Raw genomic sequence first — 15,931 nt, forward strand, 5'->3', positions numbered from 1 at the left:
TGCTTCAGTATTAGGCAGCCTTCCGCCCTCCCATGTTCATCTGAAAAGATGTGGTCTCCCTGCAGTTGTTGTCCCCAGACGAGAGTTCCCTTGTGCTTCCTCAGTTGAATCTCCTTAACTTGACGGGGGAGGGGCTGCCCGAGCAGCCACCCTCCCCAGCCCTATCCCAACTCATACTTATTTTGCATATGAGATCTCTTGATCATGAAGATTGTTCTCACAGGGTGAGGTTCATCCATTATATTTTAAAATAGGAAGGTACAAATTACATATTTGAATTGCATTTATGTGCTGGATTCAAATGTCCCCCCCCCCCCCTTCCTTTCTCAATTGTGCCCGTCAGCAGCTATTCTAAGGTTGCTGCCAATGGGTGTGACACATTAATTTCTTCTGTGGGGTACACTGGACTCCACAAGGATTCACATTGGGGTGTAGAGTAGGATCTTGATCTGAGGCACCAACCGGCTCAAAGCTTTTGACTGTTCCCAAGATGCTCAGTGCATTCTCCTCTATAACCCCGCTTCCATGAACAGGGAGCTCAGTTTGTAGTTGGTGCCTTCAGTAGCAGGCCACTTAACAGGGGCCTGCCTCAGGCAGCCTATTCTTAGCTATAAATTTTGACAAGAAAAGAAGAACTTGTTTTATGAGAATCTACAAGGGCTGCAGCAGGCTAGGTCTAATAGACATCTTTACTGCAGCTTCATCACTCCCAGCGGCGCTGTATACTCCCGTGCCCTGGTTGCTGGGTCACTGCAGCGGAGGGTCCGGTTTCATCCTAAGGTCAGTCACACACACACCACCCTTCCGGATCACGAGGCCGCTGATGAAGGGGAGCGTGGCCGTAGGGGGTGGACCGTGTGCGCACTGGCGTGGACACTGATTACTGGGCAGCCGCTCCACTAGCCACCAGGTACAGTTAAGGAGCACAGGTCTGGGGGTTTTTCTCCTATATTAACCCAATTTTGTACTGCCCGCAGCGCATTGTGATAGGTAATAGGGCCTGATTCAGGTTGGATTGCAATCACAATAAGCGATCCAACTGCAAAAATTGCTAAGAGCATACGCATGTGCCTGCATTTTCTGCGGCACCCCGCAGAGAATGCGATCGCCTCTGCCTGTCAATCGGGGCGGGGGGGGATAGGTGGGTCAGCAACACTCCATTTCCAAGTCAGGGATGGAGCGGTGCGGGGGCAAGGCTTCAAAATGGGGTCTGCAACGGAGTAGACACAGGGGGCGTGGTCACAGCGGCTGTATGACATCACATTCAGCCGCTGTGATCACAAAAATGGTGGCGGCTTCCTGCGCGCACATACAGTCTGCACCAGCAGGAGGCTACACCATTTTTTATGATCACGCTGAACTGCAGTGCGACTGCAATTACAGCATGGTCAAGAAGGGAGGCGTCATGCTGGGTGGCCATGCCCTTTCACTGTGCAGGAGCCAGCACCGCTCACACACTAGTCCCCGGGTGCAGCCCCCAACCCCCGGGACACCCGGAGCAACAAAATGTAGATTCAGGCCACCAGGCCACGCCCCTACCTATGAAACCATGCCTCCTTTTTACCATTGCGCTGCTTATCTGCGCGCACTGCATTACAATCTCCCTCGCCACCTCTCTGGGTGTCACCAGTGATAGTGACACCTCTGCCATGCTTGTAGCAGCTGGTCCTAAGATCTACGCCTCAAGCCCTGAGTGTTTGCCCTTGTGACTTGTTGATCATCATAGCGAAGCAGATGCTTACAGAAAACTGCAGGGGCTTAGATTGAAAATAAAAAAATTGATTGGTATAAGGTAGAGAGGAGCGGGTTCGGTTCTCCGAGAACCGAATTCCCCACGAACTCCACGTTGTTTACACTGGTCCGAGGCAGGCTCGGTTGTTCCCGCCTGACTCGCAAAACCTGAACAAGGGAAAATGTCATCATCCCGCTGTCGGATTCTCGCGAGATTCGGATTCCATATAAAGAGCTGCGCGTTGCCGCCATTTTTACTCGTGCATTGAAGAGAGAGCGGAATGGACGTGGCTATGTTCTCTCAGTGGAAATCTCAATATCAGTGCTCAGTATCAGTGGTTACTTATTGCTGCTCAGTAATACTAGTAGTGTGTCTCTCCTGCTCAGTGTCAGTTCTCAGTAGTATCCTCATCAGTGCTCAGTATCACTGCTCATTGTCTTGTGCTGCATTGTGGTGCTCAGCATACTACAGTACATTACTAATAGTCCAGTGCTGCATCTTGCTGCTCAGTGTCAGTTCTAGTATCCTCATCAGTGCTCACTATCACTGTTCATTGCATTTTGGTTTTCTGTATACTACAGTAACATAGTAATATAGTAACATATAGTAACATAGTTTTTGAGGTTGAATAGAGGCAAATTGCCCATCGTGTTCAACCTGTTTTAAGTTGTGATGATTCTACATACTTGCTGAATAATGTTTTATGACTAGTTAGCTACTATAACTCATGTTACCCCCGGATTAACCATGTTGATATTTTAAGTATTATAACCTTAGATAGCTTTTTCATTCAGAAATGTATCCATTCCTTTTTTAAATCCAATTACAGAGTCCGCCATTACCACCTTCCCTGGCAGGGAATTCCACATCCTGATTGCCCTAACAGTAAAGATCATAGTATCTCACCTGGCAGGTAAGTAGGAGTTGGGCTAGAGCTGTGGAGGATTGCTGCTCGGGCACCCCCTGTCAAGTGAAGGAGATCCAACTGAGGCAGCACAAGGGAACTCTCGAAAGAAGAACAAGGCTAGAGGAAGATCTGAGACAAAGAAATCTGACTTTTACCAGAGCTGACCAGAGGAAAGCACAAACACAGTCCCCCACTACCACAAATAATGCAGTCGAGTTTCCCACATTGGGGAAATCACAGGGGTCAGCATACCCAGAATGCAATGAATGAACCTCACCCTGGGAGAACAATCTTCATGACCATGGTATCTCCTATGCAAAATAAGTATGATTTGGGATAGGGCTGGGGAGGGCCGCTGCTCAGGCACATCTCTGTCAAGTAAAGGAGATTCAACTGAGGCAGCACAAGGGAACTCTCATCTGGGGACAACAACTGCAGGGAGAACACATATTTTCAGATGAAAATCTTGGTCATGCTCTGGCTTCTCTTCAGAACGAACAAATCTTTCGCCTTTTACTAAAGATTTCCGTGGAGAGGAGCAAAACTGAGTTTTACCTCAATTTTTGCATGCCCCATCTTTTTGGATTTTCTTTTATCGGTTTAAAGATAGAATGAGTGTGCTTTAATGAAAGCTCATTTGCATAGAAATTACAGTAAATGTTTGTTTCTTTTCAAACAGAACTTTCTTGACCATGCTACTTGCTTGAAAGATCTGGGAGCACATGGAATACAGTACAAACCATGCTTATAGCAAGGAGAAGCCAGGTGAGAAATCTGCTTTCTTTCAAATTGGGCGCTCACTTTGATCTGAATGAGGACTGCTGGCATGGCACTCAGGCGACAGGTGGAATCTTGGTCATGCTCTGGTTTCTCTTCAGAATGAACAAATCTTTCGCCATTTATTAAAGATTTCCGTGGAGAGGAGCAAAACTGAGTTTTATCTCAATTTTTGCATGCCCCATATTATTGGGGTTTCTTTTATCAGTTTAAGGACAGAATGAGTGTGCTTTCTTGTTGGCTTTAATGTAAGTTTATTTGTATAACAATGACAGTAAATGTCTGTTTCTTTTCAAACAGAACTTTCTTGACCATGCTACTTGCTTGAAAGATCTGGGAGCACATGGAAAAGAGTACAAACCATGCTTATAGCAAGGGGAAGCCTGGTGAGAAATCTGCTTTCTTTCTTTCAAATTGGGTGCTCACTTTGAGCTGAATGAGGACTGCTGGCATGGCACTCAGGCGACAGGTGGAATCTTGGTCATGCTCTGGTTTCTCTTCAGAACGAACAAATCTTTCGCCTTTTACTAAAGATTTCCGTGGAGAGGAGCAAAACTGAGTTTTATCTCAAATTTTGCATTCCCCATCTTATTGGGGTTTTATTTTATCTGTTTAAAGATAGAACGAGTGTGCTTTAATGTAAGCTCATTTGCATAGAAATGACAGTAAATGTTTGTTTCTTTTCAAACAGAACTTTCTTGACTATACTAATTGCTTGAAAGATCAGGGAACACATGGAAAAGAGTACAAACCATGTTTATAGCTAGGGGAAGCCTGGTGAGAAATCTGCTATCTTTCTTTCAAATTGGGTGCTCACTTTGAGCTCAATGAGAACTGCTGGCATGGCACTCAGGCGACAGGTGGAATCTTGGTCATGCTCTGGTTTCTCTTCAGAACTAACAAATATTTCGCCTTTTATTAAAGATTTCCGTGGAGAGGAGCAAAACTGAGTTTTATCTCAATTTTTGCATGCCCCATATTATTGGGGTTTCTTTTATCAGTTTAAAGACAGAACGAGTGTGCTTTCTTGTTAGCTTTAATGTAAGTTGCCATAGATGCAGTGAAACACACGTGTAGGGCACGGCGTGTCCGCGTGTATTTGACTCATGTGAAATGTTATAAAACAAAAATATATGATTATGATGTTAGCTGTTAGTCTCCACTAATAGGGAATAGAAGCTGAGCTATAAGAAAGGAATACACTAGATATGATGTCACTTAGCAGATACAATGTCTAAAGTGCATACAGATAGCTACTAATAACTCTTGATAAGAAAGTATATCAGTGTGGGTATATTTATATGATGGGATATTGGGACTAGTGAATATATATCACTCCTGCTGTCCAGATTGGCAATAACCAGACAATTATGATAAGAGTAGAGATGTCACATGGGCTGCTATAGATATTAATTTAATGCTGTATGTGTCATTTGTTACAAATGGATACATTTTCTATGAGTCAGCCTAGCAGCTGCATGTTCTAACAGAACACTATCCTCACACAGAATCTGCTAACCTTGAGATAACTAAATGACAGTGTGTAACAGTCTCTTTACTATAAGACTGTTACAAAGTAATATATATATTTGAAGTCAGTCTAGCAGCTGTGTGTTCCAGCAGTTTATAAGACAAAGAAAATCTCCTATTGTGGAATCTAGACACATGGGACTGCTGGCCTGTGTCATACTATTTCTATGTAATACCAGTAACATGTATATAACTGTTACATAATTGTTACAAATGGATAAATCTTTGAGTCAGCCTAGCAGCTGCATGTCCTAACAGGACACCATAAATCCTTTACAGTGTAACAAATTGATTGGTAACACTTAAAGGCTGGAGAGCAGTTATATGCCTTACTAGCATACTCAATATACCACATTATTACACCAGTTACCACGATTATTGACAGCGCATTTGATATATTATATTACCCTCACACTGAGTCTGTTTACCTTTAGATAACTAAGTGACCGAATATGTAACAGTTTCTCTATCATAAGACTGTTACAAAGTGAGATAGATATATTTGGAAGTCAGTCAAACAGCTGTGTGTTTCAGCGGTTTATAAGAAAATTCCTCATTGTGGAATCTGGACCACTAAGGGTTATTATATATATAGCACATGGAATTGCCACATCTCCCTATATGATAATTTCATTACACTGTAACATAATAAGAATTAACTCTTTAACAGTGTAAATAGAGAGTAATGAATCTCTGACACATGGAATATATTATTTCTTAGATGAATTGGATAAACCATTATGACAGACACTTTGCTTCCTAATAAGAATTGAGGTGGCTATACCTCTAAGGAAAGCATTATTGCCTACGCCTAGATCAGATTAAATAAGATCTGGCTGAATATATGAAGGAAGGTTGCTATTTATATGAGAATTGGAATTGCTATATTCCTTAAGGCAACCCCACCGATTGATATATGTTGTCAATTAAGTATATCTGAACGGCTATATCTGGACCAGATTTAATAAGATCTGGCTGATTATATGAAGGAGGGCTGCTATTTATATTGGAATTGCCATATTCCTTAAGGCAACCGCACCTGTTGGTATATCTCGCCAATTAACTATATCTAAACAGCTAAATTAAAGCTATTCATCATTTTTTTAGTTTGGATATTAATAAATATGATCTTTCCATGATGCATAGAGATTTCCCTATCAAGTGATTCCTTATCCGATATAGAAAGCTATCCCCCTGTGGTATTGAATTTAGGAATATAGTCTTAGGGGACACAGAGAAATAAGTGATCCCCATCTACCTAAGCACCCCACAAATTGGAGGTTAGCTTACCGGTTATACTCAATCACCCCCACAAATTCGCCAATGGGGATGGCTTCCCGGGAGGTAACCCCTATTGAGTGAAGGGAGTATATAGGATACGACCCAGTGGTACCTGACGACATAGATACTAACAGCTATTTAATAACATTACGCTAGAAAGTGATTATTAGCAACATATATATCTATATAAACAACCCCGCCAGGGTTGTGCCTTCAAAAATAATCACACACGGACACGCTTTTTAAACCTTTTTTTCACATCTCTTTATTCTTCTTATGCACATGTATGTTAGTTCTGTGATTTTAACCTTTATGTTTCACTGCAGTTTGGGATAATAATATTAATATTTATCCAATTTTAATACATACTTAATAAAGGTTATATTTTATGATTCATTCATTCTGTCCAGTGCGTCAACAGTGCAGATTTCTTCTTGTTTTTTCTCCCAAATTCTATAACAATGACAGTAAATGTTGTTTCTTTTCAAACAGAACTTTCTTGACCATGCTACTTGCTTGAAAGATCTGGGAGCACATGGAAAACAGTACAAACCATGCAGTATCACAAGAGCCTTTATTTGATCTTTCATGAAGATAGAGCAGAATTGAGGACACGTCAACAATTTCTGCCGAAGGTGGTTCATCTTTCCACATGGTGCCTTTGGCCACTGACACCTTCGTTGAGTCAAAGTCTCTGGCTGTGGTCAGAACGTTGAAAATTTATGTCACCAGAACAGTTCAGATTAGGAAAACAGAGGCTCTGTTTGTCCTGTATGCTCCCAACAGGATTGGGTGTCCTGCTTCCATGTAGACCATTATGCGCTGGATCTGTGGTAAGATTCAGCATGCTCATTCCATGGCAGGATTGCCGTTACTGAATTAGGTGAAGACCCATTCTACTAGAAAGGTGGGTTCATCCTGGGCAGCTGGTCGGGGAGTCTCGGCATTGCAACTTTGCCGAGCAGCTATTTAGTAAACACTTTTGCTAAGTTTTACAAGTTTGATACCTTGGCTGATGATAACCTCAAGTTGGGTCATTCGGTGCTGCAGAGTCGTACGCACTCTCCCACCCGTTCAAGAGCTTTGGTATAACCCCATGGTTCTTAATGTGACCCCAGCATCCTCTAGGTCGTATGAGAAAATAGGATTTTAATACCTACCGGTAAATCCTTTTCTCTTAGTCCGTAGAGGATGCTGGGCACCCGTCCCAGTCCATACTGTGTCTGCAGTTATTACTTGTGGTTATACACATGTTATGTTATGGTTCTGGTCAGCTTTTTGCTGCAATTGTTCATGCCGTTGGCTTGTGTTCTGTTGAATGCCACGTTCTGCGGCATGCTTAAGGTGTGAGCTGGTAAGATGCTCACCTTAGTTTAACAATAAATCCTTTCCTCGAAATGTCCGTCTCCCTGGGCACAGTTCCTATAACTGGAGTCTGGAGGAGGGGCATAGAGGGAGGAGCCAGTTCACACCCTTTGAAAGTCTTAAAGTGCCCATGTCTCTTGCGGATCCCGTCTATACCCCATGGTTCTTAATGTGACCCCAGCATCCTCTACGGACTAAGAGAAAAGGATGCCCTTGCGCACTATCCTGACTTCTCCTCCCGTCTGCTTACTTTGTGCCTTCCAACGCACAATGCGAACTACAGGTGGTGCTGCAGGGCCCACACCCTTTTACTTGCCTTACAGAACAGCTCTGGAGCTGTTACAGTGCCCAGCTGCTGCAAGAAATCAGCTTGAATGCTTCAGGGGATGGGGCATGGCCAACATGAGCCCCACACCAAAGGAGGGTGGGGGTATTTAATGCGAACTAGGGGTCATCCAAGCACCGCAAAAGGCCGCCATGCCCTGCATGCCCCTTTTCTCTTTTCATATGCAGATGAGGGTTCCAGCCAACTTTGGCCCACATCTTGGATGACATCACCGTATGCAAATCCGTCTTCTGCAGACCTTCCCCCAGGAATGCTTGTACTAGTTGTTGCATATGGTTTGATATTTGATGGTGCTTCAATATTAGGCAGCCTTCCACCCTCCCATGTTCATCTGAACAGATGTGGTCTCCCTGCAGTTGTTGTCCCCAGACGAGAGTTCCCTTGTGCGTCCTCAGTTGAATCTCCTTAACTTGACGGGGGAGGGGCTGCCCGAGCAGCCACCCTCCCCAGCCCTATCCCAACTCATACTTATTTTGCATATGAGATCTCTTGATCATGAAGATTGTTCTCACAGGGTGAGGTTCATCCATTATATTTTAAAATAGGAAGGTACAAATTACATATTTGAATTGCATCTATGTGCTGGATTCAAATGTCCCCCCCCCCCTTCCTTTCTCAATTGTGCCCGTCAGCAGCTATTCTAAGGTTGCTGCCAATGGGTGTGACACATTAATTTCTTCTGTGGGGTACACTGGACTCCACAAGGATTCACATTGGGGTGTAGAGTAGGATCTTGATCTGAGGCACCAACCGGCTCAAAGCTTTTGACTGTTCCCAAGATGCTCAGCGCATCCTCCTCTATAACCCCGCTTCCATGAACAGGGAGCTCAGTTTGTAGTTGGTGCCTTCAGTAGCAGGCCACTTAACAGGGGCCTGCCTCAGGCAGCCTATTCTTAGCTATTAATTTTGACAAGAAAAGAAGAACTTGTTTTATGAGAATCTACAAGGGCTGCAGCAGGCTAGGTCTAATAGACATCTTTACTGCAGCTTCATCACTCCCAGCGGCGCTGTATACTCCCGTGCCCTGGTTGCTGGGTCACTGCAGCGGAGGCTCCAGTTTCTTCCTAAGGTCAGTCACACACACACCGCCCTTCCGGATCACGAGGCCGCTGATGAAGGGGAGCGTGGCCGTAGGGGGTGGACCGTGTGCGCACTGGCGTGGACACTGATTACTGGGCAGCCGCTCCACTAGCCACCAGGTACAGTTAAGGAGCACAGGTCTGGGAGTTTTACTCCTATATTAACCCAATTTTGTACTGCCCGCAGCGCATTGTGATAGGTAATAGGGCCTGATTCAGGTTGGAATGCAATCACAATAAGCGATCCAACTGCAAAAATTGCTAACAGCATACGCATGTGCCTGCATTTTCTGCGGCACCCCGCAGAGAATGCGATCGCCTCTGCCTGTCAATCGGGGCGGGGGGGGGGAGAGGGGGGTCAGCAACACTCCATTTCCAAGTCAGGGATGGAGCGGTGCGGGGGCAAGGCTTCAAAATGGGGTCTGCAACGGAGGAGACACAGGGGGCGTGGTCACAGCGGCTGTATGACATCACATTCAGCCGCTGTGATCACAAAAATGGTGGCGGCTTCCTGCGCGCACATACAGTCTGCACCAGCAGGAGGCTACACCATTTTTTATGATCACGCTGAACTGCAGTGCGACTGCAATTACAGCATGGTCAAGAATGGAGGTGTCATGATGGGTGGCCATGCCCTGTCACTGTGCAGGAGCCAGCACCGCACACACACTAGTCCCCGGGTGCAGCCCCCAACCCCCGGGACACCCGGAGCAACAAAATGTAGATTCAGGCCACCAGGCCACGCCCCTACCTATGAAACCATGCCTCCTTTTTACCATTGCGCTGCTTATCTGCGCGCACTGCATTACAATCTCCTTCGCCACCTCTCTGGGTGTCACCAGTGATAGTGACACCTCTGCCATGCTTGTAGCAGCTGGTCCTAAGATCTACGCCTCAAGCCCTGAGTGTTTGCCCTTGTGACTTGTTGATCATCATAGCGAAGCAGATGCTTACAGAAAACTGCAGGGGCTTAGATTGAAAATAAAAAAATTGATGGGTATAAGGTAGAGAGGAGCGGGTTCGGTTCTCCGAGAACCGAATTCCCGACGAACTCCACGTGGTTTACACTGGTCCGAGGCAGGCTCGGTTGTTCCCGCCTGACTCGGAAAACCTGAACAAGGGAAAATGTCATCATCCCGCTGTCGGATTCTCTCGAGATTCGGATTCCATATAAAGAGCTGCGCGTTGCCGCCATTTTTACTCGTGCATTGAAGAGAGAGCGGAGAGGACGTGGCTATGTTCTCTCAGTGGAAATCTCAATATCAGTGCTCAGTATCAGTGGTTACTTATTGCTGCTCAGTAATACTAATAGTGTGTCTCTCCTGCTCAGTGTCAGTTCTCAGTAGTATCCTCATCAGTGCTCAGTATCACTGCTCATTGTCTTGTGCTGCATTGTGGTGCTCAGCATACTACAGTACATTACTAATAGTCCAGTGCTGCATCTTGCTGCTCAGTGTCAGTTCTAGTATCCTCATCAGTGCTCACTATCACTGCTCATTACATTGTGGTGTTCTGTATACTACAGTAACATAGTAATATAGTAACATATAGTAACATATTTTTTGAGGTTGAATAGAGGCAAATTGCCCATCGTGTTCAACCTGTTTTAAGTTGTGATGATTCTACATACTTGCTGAATAATGTTTTATGACTAGTTAGCTACTATAACTCATGTTACCCCCGGATTAACCATGTTGATATTTTAAGTATTATAACCTTGGATAGCTTTTTCATTCAGAAATGTATCCATTCCTTTTTTAAATCCAATTACAGAGTCCGCCATTACCACCTTCCCTGGCAGGGAATTCCACATCCTGATTGCCCTAACAGTGAAGATCATAGTATCTCACCTGGCAGGTAAGTAGGAGTTGGGCCAGAGCTGTGGAGGATTGCTGCTCGGGCACCCCCTGTCAAATGAAGGAGATCCAACTGAGGCAGCACAAGGGAACTCTCGAAAGAAGAACAAGGCTAGAGGAAGATCTGAGACAAAGAAATCTGACTTTTACCAGAGCTGACCAGAGGAAAGCACAAACACAGTCCCCCACTACCACAAATAATGCAGTCGAGTTTCCCACATTTGGGGAAATGACAGGGGTCAGCATACCCAGAATGCAATGAATGAACCTCACCCTGGGAGAACAATCTTCATGACCATGGTATCTCCTATGCAAAATAAGTATGATTTGGGATAGGGCTGGGGAGGGCCGCTGCTCAGGCACATCTCTGTCAAGTAAAGGAGATTCAACTGAGGCAACACAAGGGAACTCTCATCTGGGGACAACAACTGCAGGGAGAACACATATTTTCAGATGAACATGGGAGGGCAGAAGGCTGCCTAACACTGAAGCACCCCCAAACAACAAACCAAATGCAACTACTAGTGCAAGCATTCCTGGGGGAAGGCCTGCAGCAGATGGATTTGCATATGGTGATGTCATCCAAGCAGTGGGTCAAAGTTGGCTTCAACCCTCGTCTGCATATGAAAATAAAAAAGGGGTGTGCAGGGCATGGCGGCCTTTTGCGGCGCTTGGATGACCCCTAGTTTGCATTAAACACCTCCACCTTCCTTCGGTGTGGGGCTCATGTTGGCTATGCCCCAGCCCCTGAAGCATTCAAGCTGATTTCTTGCAGCAGCTGGGCACTGTAACAGCTCCAGAGCTGCTCTGTAAAGCAAGTAAAAGGGTGTGGGCCCTGCAGCACTACCTGTAGTTTGCATTGTGCGTTGGAAGGCACAAAGTAAGCAGACGGGAGAAGTCAGGATAGTGCACAAGGGCATAGAAGGGAGCGGCTCAAGAAAAGAGAAGTGGAAACAGACAGCAAACTAGGCTGGAGAGAGACCTGAGACAAAGAGATCTGAATTATACGAGAGCCGACCAGAGGAAACACAAATTATGTAATCAAGTGTCCCACATTTGGGGAAATCGTAGGAGCAGCACACCCAGAGTGCATTGGGTGAGCCTTGCCCTGGGAGAAGCACCTTCCTGATCATAGTATCTCACCTGGCAGGTAAGTAGGAGTTGGGCTAGAGCTGGGGAGGGTCGCTGTTCGGGCACCCCCCTGTCAAGTGAAGGAGATCCAACTGAGGCAGCACAAGGAAACTCTCGAAAAAAGAACAAGGCTAGAGGAAGATCTGAGACAAAGAAATCTGACTTTTACCAGAGCTGACCAGAGGAAAGCACAAACACAGTCCCCCACTACCACAAATAATGCAGTCGAGTTTCCCACATTTGGGGAAATGACAGGGGTCAGCATACCCAGAATGCAATGAATGAACCTCACCCTGGGAGAACAATCTTCATGACAATGGTATCTCCTATGCAAAATAAGTATGATTTGGGATAGGGCTGGGGAGGGCCGCTGCTCAGGCACATCTCTGTCAAGTAAAGGAGATTCAACTGAGGCAGCACAAGGGAACTCTCATCTGGGGACAACAACTGCAGGGAGAACACATATTTTCAGATGAACATGGGAGAGCAGAAGGCTGCCTAATACTGAAGCACCCCCAAACAACAAACCAAATGCAACAACTAGTACAAGCATTCCTGGGAAAAGGTCTGCAGAAGACGGATTTGCATACGGTGATGTCATCCAAGCAGTGGGCCAAAGTTGGCTGGAACCCTCATCTGCATATGAAAAGAGAAAAGGGGTATGCAGGGCATGGCGGCCTTTTGCGGCGCTTGGATGACCCTTAGTTCGCATTAAACACCTCCACCCTCCGTCGGTGTGGGGCTCATGTTGGCTATGCCCCAGCCCCTGAAGCATTCAAGCTGATTTCTTGCAGCAGCTGGGCACTGTAACAGCTCCAGAGCTGCTCTGTAAGGCAAGTAAAAGGGTGTTGGCCCTGCAGCACTACCTGTAGTTTGCATTGTGCGTTGGAAGGCACAAAGTAAGCAGACAGGAGAAGTCAGGAGAGTGCACAAGGGCAAGGGCAGGGGCTCAAGAAAAGAGAAGTGGAAACAGACAGCAAACTAGGCTGGAGAGAGACCTGAGACAAAGAGATCTGAATTATACGAGTAGCCGACCAGAGGAAACACAAATTATGTAGTCAAGTGTCCCACATTTGGGGAAATCGTAGGAGCAGCACACCCAGAGTGCAATGGGTGAGCCTTGCCCTGGGAGAAGCACCTTCCTGATCATAGTATCTCACCTGGCAGGTAAGTAGGAGTTGGGCTAGAGCTGGGGAGGGTCGCTGCTCGGGCACCCCCCTGTCAAGTGAAGGAAATCCAACTGAGGCAGCACAAGGAAACTCTCAAAAAAAGAACAAGGCTAGAGGAAGATCTGAGACAAAGAAATCTGACTTTTACCAGAGCTGACCAGAGGAAAGCACAAACACAGTCCCCCACTACCACAAATAATGCAGTCGAGTTTCCCACATTTGGGGAAATCACAGGGGTCAGCATACCCAGAATGCAATGAATGAACCTCACCCTGGAAGAACAATCTTCATGACCATGGTATCTCCTATGCAAAATAAGTATGATTTGGGATAGGGCTGGGGAGGGCCGCTGCTCAGGCACATCTCTGTCAAGTAAAGGAGATTCAACTGAGGCAGCACAAGAGAACTCTCATCTGGGGACAACAACTGCAGGGAGAACACATATTTTCAGATGAACATGGGAGAGCAGAAGGCTGCCTAATACTGAAGCACCCCAAACAACAAACCAAATGCAACAACTAGTACAAGCATTCCTGGGGGAAGGTCTGCAGAAGACGTATTTGCATACGGTGATGTCATCCAAGCAGTGGGCCAAAGTTGGCTGGAACCCTCATCTGCATATGAAAAGAGAAAAGGGGTATGCAGGGCATGGCGGCCTTTTGCGGCGCTTGGATGACCCTTAGTTCGCATTAAACACCTCCACCCTCCGTCGGTGTGGGGCTCATGTTGGCTATGCCCCAGCCCCTGAAGCATTCAAGCTGATTTCTTGCAGCAGCTGGGCACTGTAACAGCTCCAGAGCTGCTCTGAAAGGCAAGTAAAAGGGTGTGGGCCCTGCAGCACTACCTGTAGTTTGCATTGTGCGTTGGAAGGCACAAAGTAAGCAGACAGGAGAAGTCAGGAGAGTGCACAAGGGCACAGAAGGCAGCGGCTCAAGAAAAGAGAAGTGGAAACAGACAGCAAACTAGGCTGGAGAGAGACCTGAGACAAAGAGATCTGAATTATACAAGAGCCGACCAGGGGAAACACAAATTATGCAGTCAAGTTTCCCACATTTGGGGAAATCGCAGGAGCAGCACACCCAGAGTGCAATGGGTGAGCCTTGCCCTGGGAGAAGCACCTTCATGATCATAGTATCTCACCTGGCAGTTATGTAGGAGTTGGGCTAGAGCTGGGGAGGGTCGCTGCTCGGGTACCCCCCTGTCAAGTGAAGGAGATCAAACTGAGGCAGCACAATGGAACTCTCGAAAGAAGAACAAGGCTAGAGGAAGATCTGAGACAAAGAAATCTGACTTTTACCAGAGCTGACCAGAGGAAAACACAAACACAGTCCCCCACTACCACAAATAATGCAGTTGAGTTTCCCACATTTGGGGAAATCACAGGGGTCAGCATACCCAGAATGCAATGAATGAACCTAACCCTGGGAGAACAATCTTTATGACCATGGTATCTCCTATGCAAAATAAGTATGATTTGGGATAGGGCTGGGGAGGGCCGCTGCTCAGGCACATCTCTGTCAAGTAAAGGAGATTCAACTGAGGCAGCACAAGGGAACTCTCATCTGGGGACAACAACTGCCGGGAGAACACATATTTTCAGATGAACATGGGAGGGCAGAAGGCTGCCTAATACTGAAGCACCCCCAAACAACAAACCAAATGCAACAACTAGTACAAGCATTCCTGGGGGAAGGTCTGCAGAAGACGGATTTGCATACAGTGATGTCATCCAAGCAGTGGGCCAAAGTTGGCTGGAACCCTCATCTGCATATGAAAAGAGAAAAGGGGTATGCAGGGCATGGCGGCCTTTTGCGGCGCTTGGATGACCCTTAGTTCGCATTAAACACCCCCACCCTACTTCGGTGTGGGGCTCATGTTGGCCATGCCCCAGCCCCTGAAGCATTCAAGCTGATTTCTTGCAGCAGCTTGGCACTGTAACAGCTCCAGAGCTGCTCTGTAAGGCAAGTAAAAGGGTGTGGGCCCTGCAGCACTACCTGTAGTTTGCATTGTGCATCGGAAGGCACAAAGTAAGCAGACAGGAGGAGAAGTCAGGATAGTGCACAAGGGTATAGAAGGGAGGGGCTCAAGAAAAAAGAAGTGGAAACAGACAGCAAACTAGGCTGGAGAGAGACCTGAGACAAAGAGATCTGAATTATATGAGAGCCGACTAGGGGAAACACAAATTATGCAATCAAGTTTCCCATATTTGGGGAAATCGCAGGGGCAGCACACCCAGAGTGCAATGGGTGAGCCTTGCCCTGGGAGAAGCAACTTCATGATCATAGTATCTCACCTGGCAGGTAAGTAGGAGTTGGGCTAGAGCTGGGGAGGGTCGCTGCTCGGGCACCCCCCTGTCAAGTGAAGGAGATCCAACTGAGGCAGCACAAGGGAACTCTTGAAAGAAGAACAAGGCTAGAGGAAGATCTGAGACAAAGAAATCTGACTTTTACCAGAGCTGACCAGAGGAAAGCACAAACACAGTCCCCCACTACCACAAATAATGCAGTTGAGTTTCCCACATTTGGGGAAATCACAGAGGTCAGCATACCCAGAACGCAATGAATGAACCTAACCCTGGGAGAACAATCTTCATGACCATGGTATCTCCTATGCAAAATAAGTATGATTTGGGATAGGGCTGGGGAGGGCCGCTGCTCAGGCACATCTCTGTCAAGTAAAGGAGATTCAACTGAGGCAGCACAAGGGAACTCTCATCTGGGGACAACAACTGCAGGGAGAACACATATTTTCAGATGAA

The 15,931-nt window shown here is 46.3% G+C and overlaps 13 non-coding genes and 1 pseudogene across 13 annotated transcripts; 4 read left to right on the top strand and 10 right to left on the bottom strand.

The window, feature by feature from the left end:
* Positions 1 to 2,804: 2,804 nt before the first annotated feature.
* Positions 2,805 to 2,967, bottom strand: LOC135025694 (U1 spliceosomal RNA). The gene has a single exon (XR_010222416.1). It is a non-coding gene; the product is annotated as a U1 spliceosomal RNA (small nuclear RNA).
* Positions 2,968 to 3,111: 144 nt separating this feature from the next.
* Positions 3,112 to 3,227, top strand: LOC135025712 (U5 spliceosomal RNA). The gene has a single exon (XR_010222434.1). It is a non-coding gene; the product is annotated as a U5 spliceosomal RNA (small nuclear RNA).
* A 270-nt stretch (positions 3,228 to 3,497) lies between these two features.
* LOC135025732 (U5 spliceosomal RNA) lies at positions 3,498 to 3,613 on the top strand. The gene has a single exon (XR_010222454.1). It is a non-coding gene; the product is annotated as a U5 spliceosomal RNA (small nuclear RNA).
* A 286-nt stretch (positions 3,614 to 3,899) lies between these two features.
* LOC135025708 (U5 spliceosomal RNA) lies at positions 3,900 to 4,015 on the top strand. The gene has a single exon (XR_010222430.1). It is a non-coding gene; the product is annotated as a U5 spliceosomal RNA (small nuclear RNA).
* Positions 4,016 to 4,290: 275 nt separating this feature from the next.
* LOC135025740 (U5 spliceosomal RNA) lies at positions 4,291 to 4,406 on the top strand. Its single transcript, XR_010222462.1, has one exon. It is a non-coding gene; the product is annotated as a U5 spliceosomal RNA (small nuclear RNA).
* A 6,627-nt stretch (positions 4,407 to 11,033) lies between these two features.
* LOC135025532 (U1 spliceosomal RNA) lies at positions 11,034 to 11,197 on the bottom strand. The gene has a single exon (XR_010222268.1). It is a non-coding gene; the product is annotated as a U1 spliceosomal RNA (small nuclear RNA).
* A 671-nt stretch (positions 11,198 to 11,868) lies between these two features.
* On the bottom strand, positions 11,869 to 12,031 carry LOC135025684 (U1 spliceosomal RNA). The gene has a single exon (XR_010222410.1). It is a non-coding gene; the product is annotated as a U1 spliceosomal RNA (small nuclear RNA).
* Positions 12,032 to 12,183: 152 nt separating this feature from the next.
* On the bottom strand, positions 12,184 to 12,347 carry LOC135025555 (U1 spliceosomal RNA). The gene has a single exon (XR_010222291.1). It is a non-coding gene; the product is annotated as a U1 spliceosomal RNA (small nuclear RNA).
* A 668-nt stretch (positions 12,348 to 13,015) lies between these two features.
* Positions 13,016 to 13,179, bottom strand: LOC135025649 (U1 spliceosomal RNA). The gene has a single exon (XR_010222382.1). It is a non-coding gene; the product is annotated as a U1 spliceosomal RNA (small nuclear RNA).
* Positions 13,180 to 13,331: 152 nt separating this feature from the next.
* Positions 13,332 to 13,495, bottom strand: LOC135025762 (U1 spliceosomal RNA). Its single transcript, XR_010222484.1, has one exon. It is a non-coding gene; the product is annotated as a U1 spliceosomal RNA (small nuclear RNA).
* A 670-nt stretch (positions 13,496 to 14,165) lies between these two features.
* On the bottom strand, positions 14,166 to 14,328 carry LOC135025668 (U1 spliceosomal RNA). Its single transcript, XR_010222399.1, has one exon. It is a non-coding gene; the product is annotated as a U1 spliceosomal RNA (small nuclear RNA).
* A 152-nt stretch (positions 14,329 to 14,480) lies between these two features.
* LOC135025525 (U1 spliceosomal RNA) lies at positions 14,481 to 14,644 on the bottom strand. The gene has a single exon (XR_010222261.1). It is a non-coding gene; the product is annotated as a U1 spliceosomal RNA (small nuclear RNA).
* A 702-nt stretch (positions 14,645 to 15,346) lies between these two features.
* On the bottom strand, positions 15,347 to 15,481 carry LOC135025674 (U1 spliceosomal RNA; annotated as a pseudogene).
* A 152-nt stretch (positions 15,482 to 15,633) lies between these two features.
* Positions 15,634 to 15,797, bottom strand: LOC135025536 (U1 spliceosomal RNA). Its single transcript, XR_010222272.1, has one exon. It is a non-coding gene; the product is annotated as a U1 spliceosomal RNA (small nuclear RNA).
* Positions 15,798 to 15,931: the final 134 nt, after the last annotated feature.

This window comes from Pseudophryne corroboree, unplaced genomic scaffold (genome assembly GCF_028390025.1).
Source record: "Pseudophryne corroboree isolate aPseCor3 unplaced genomic scaffold, aPseCor3.hap2 scaffold_423, whole genome shotgun sequence".
Taxonomy (NCBI): Eukaryota; Metazoa; Chordata; class Amphibia; order Anura; family Myobatrachidae; genus Pseudophryne; species Pseudophryne corroboree.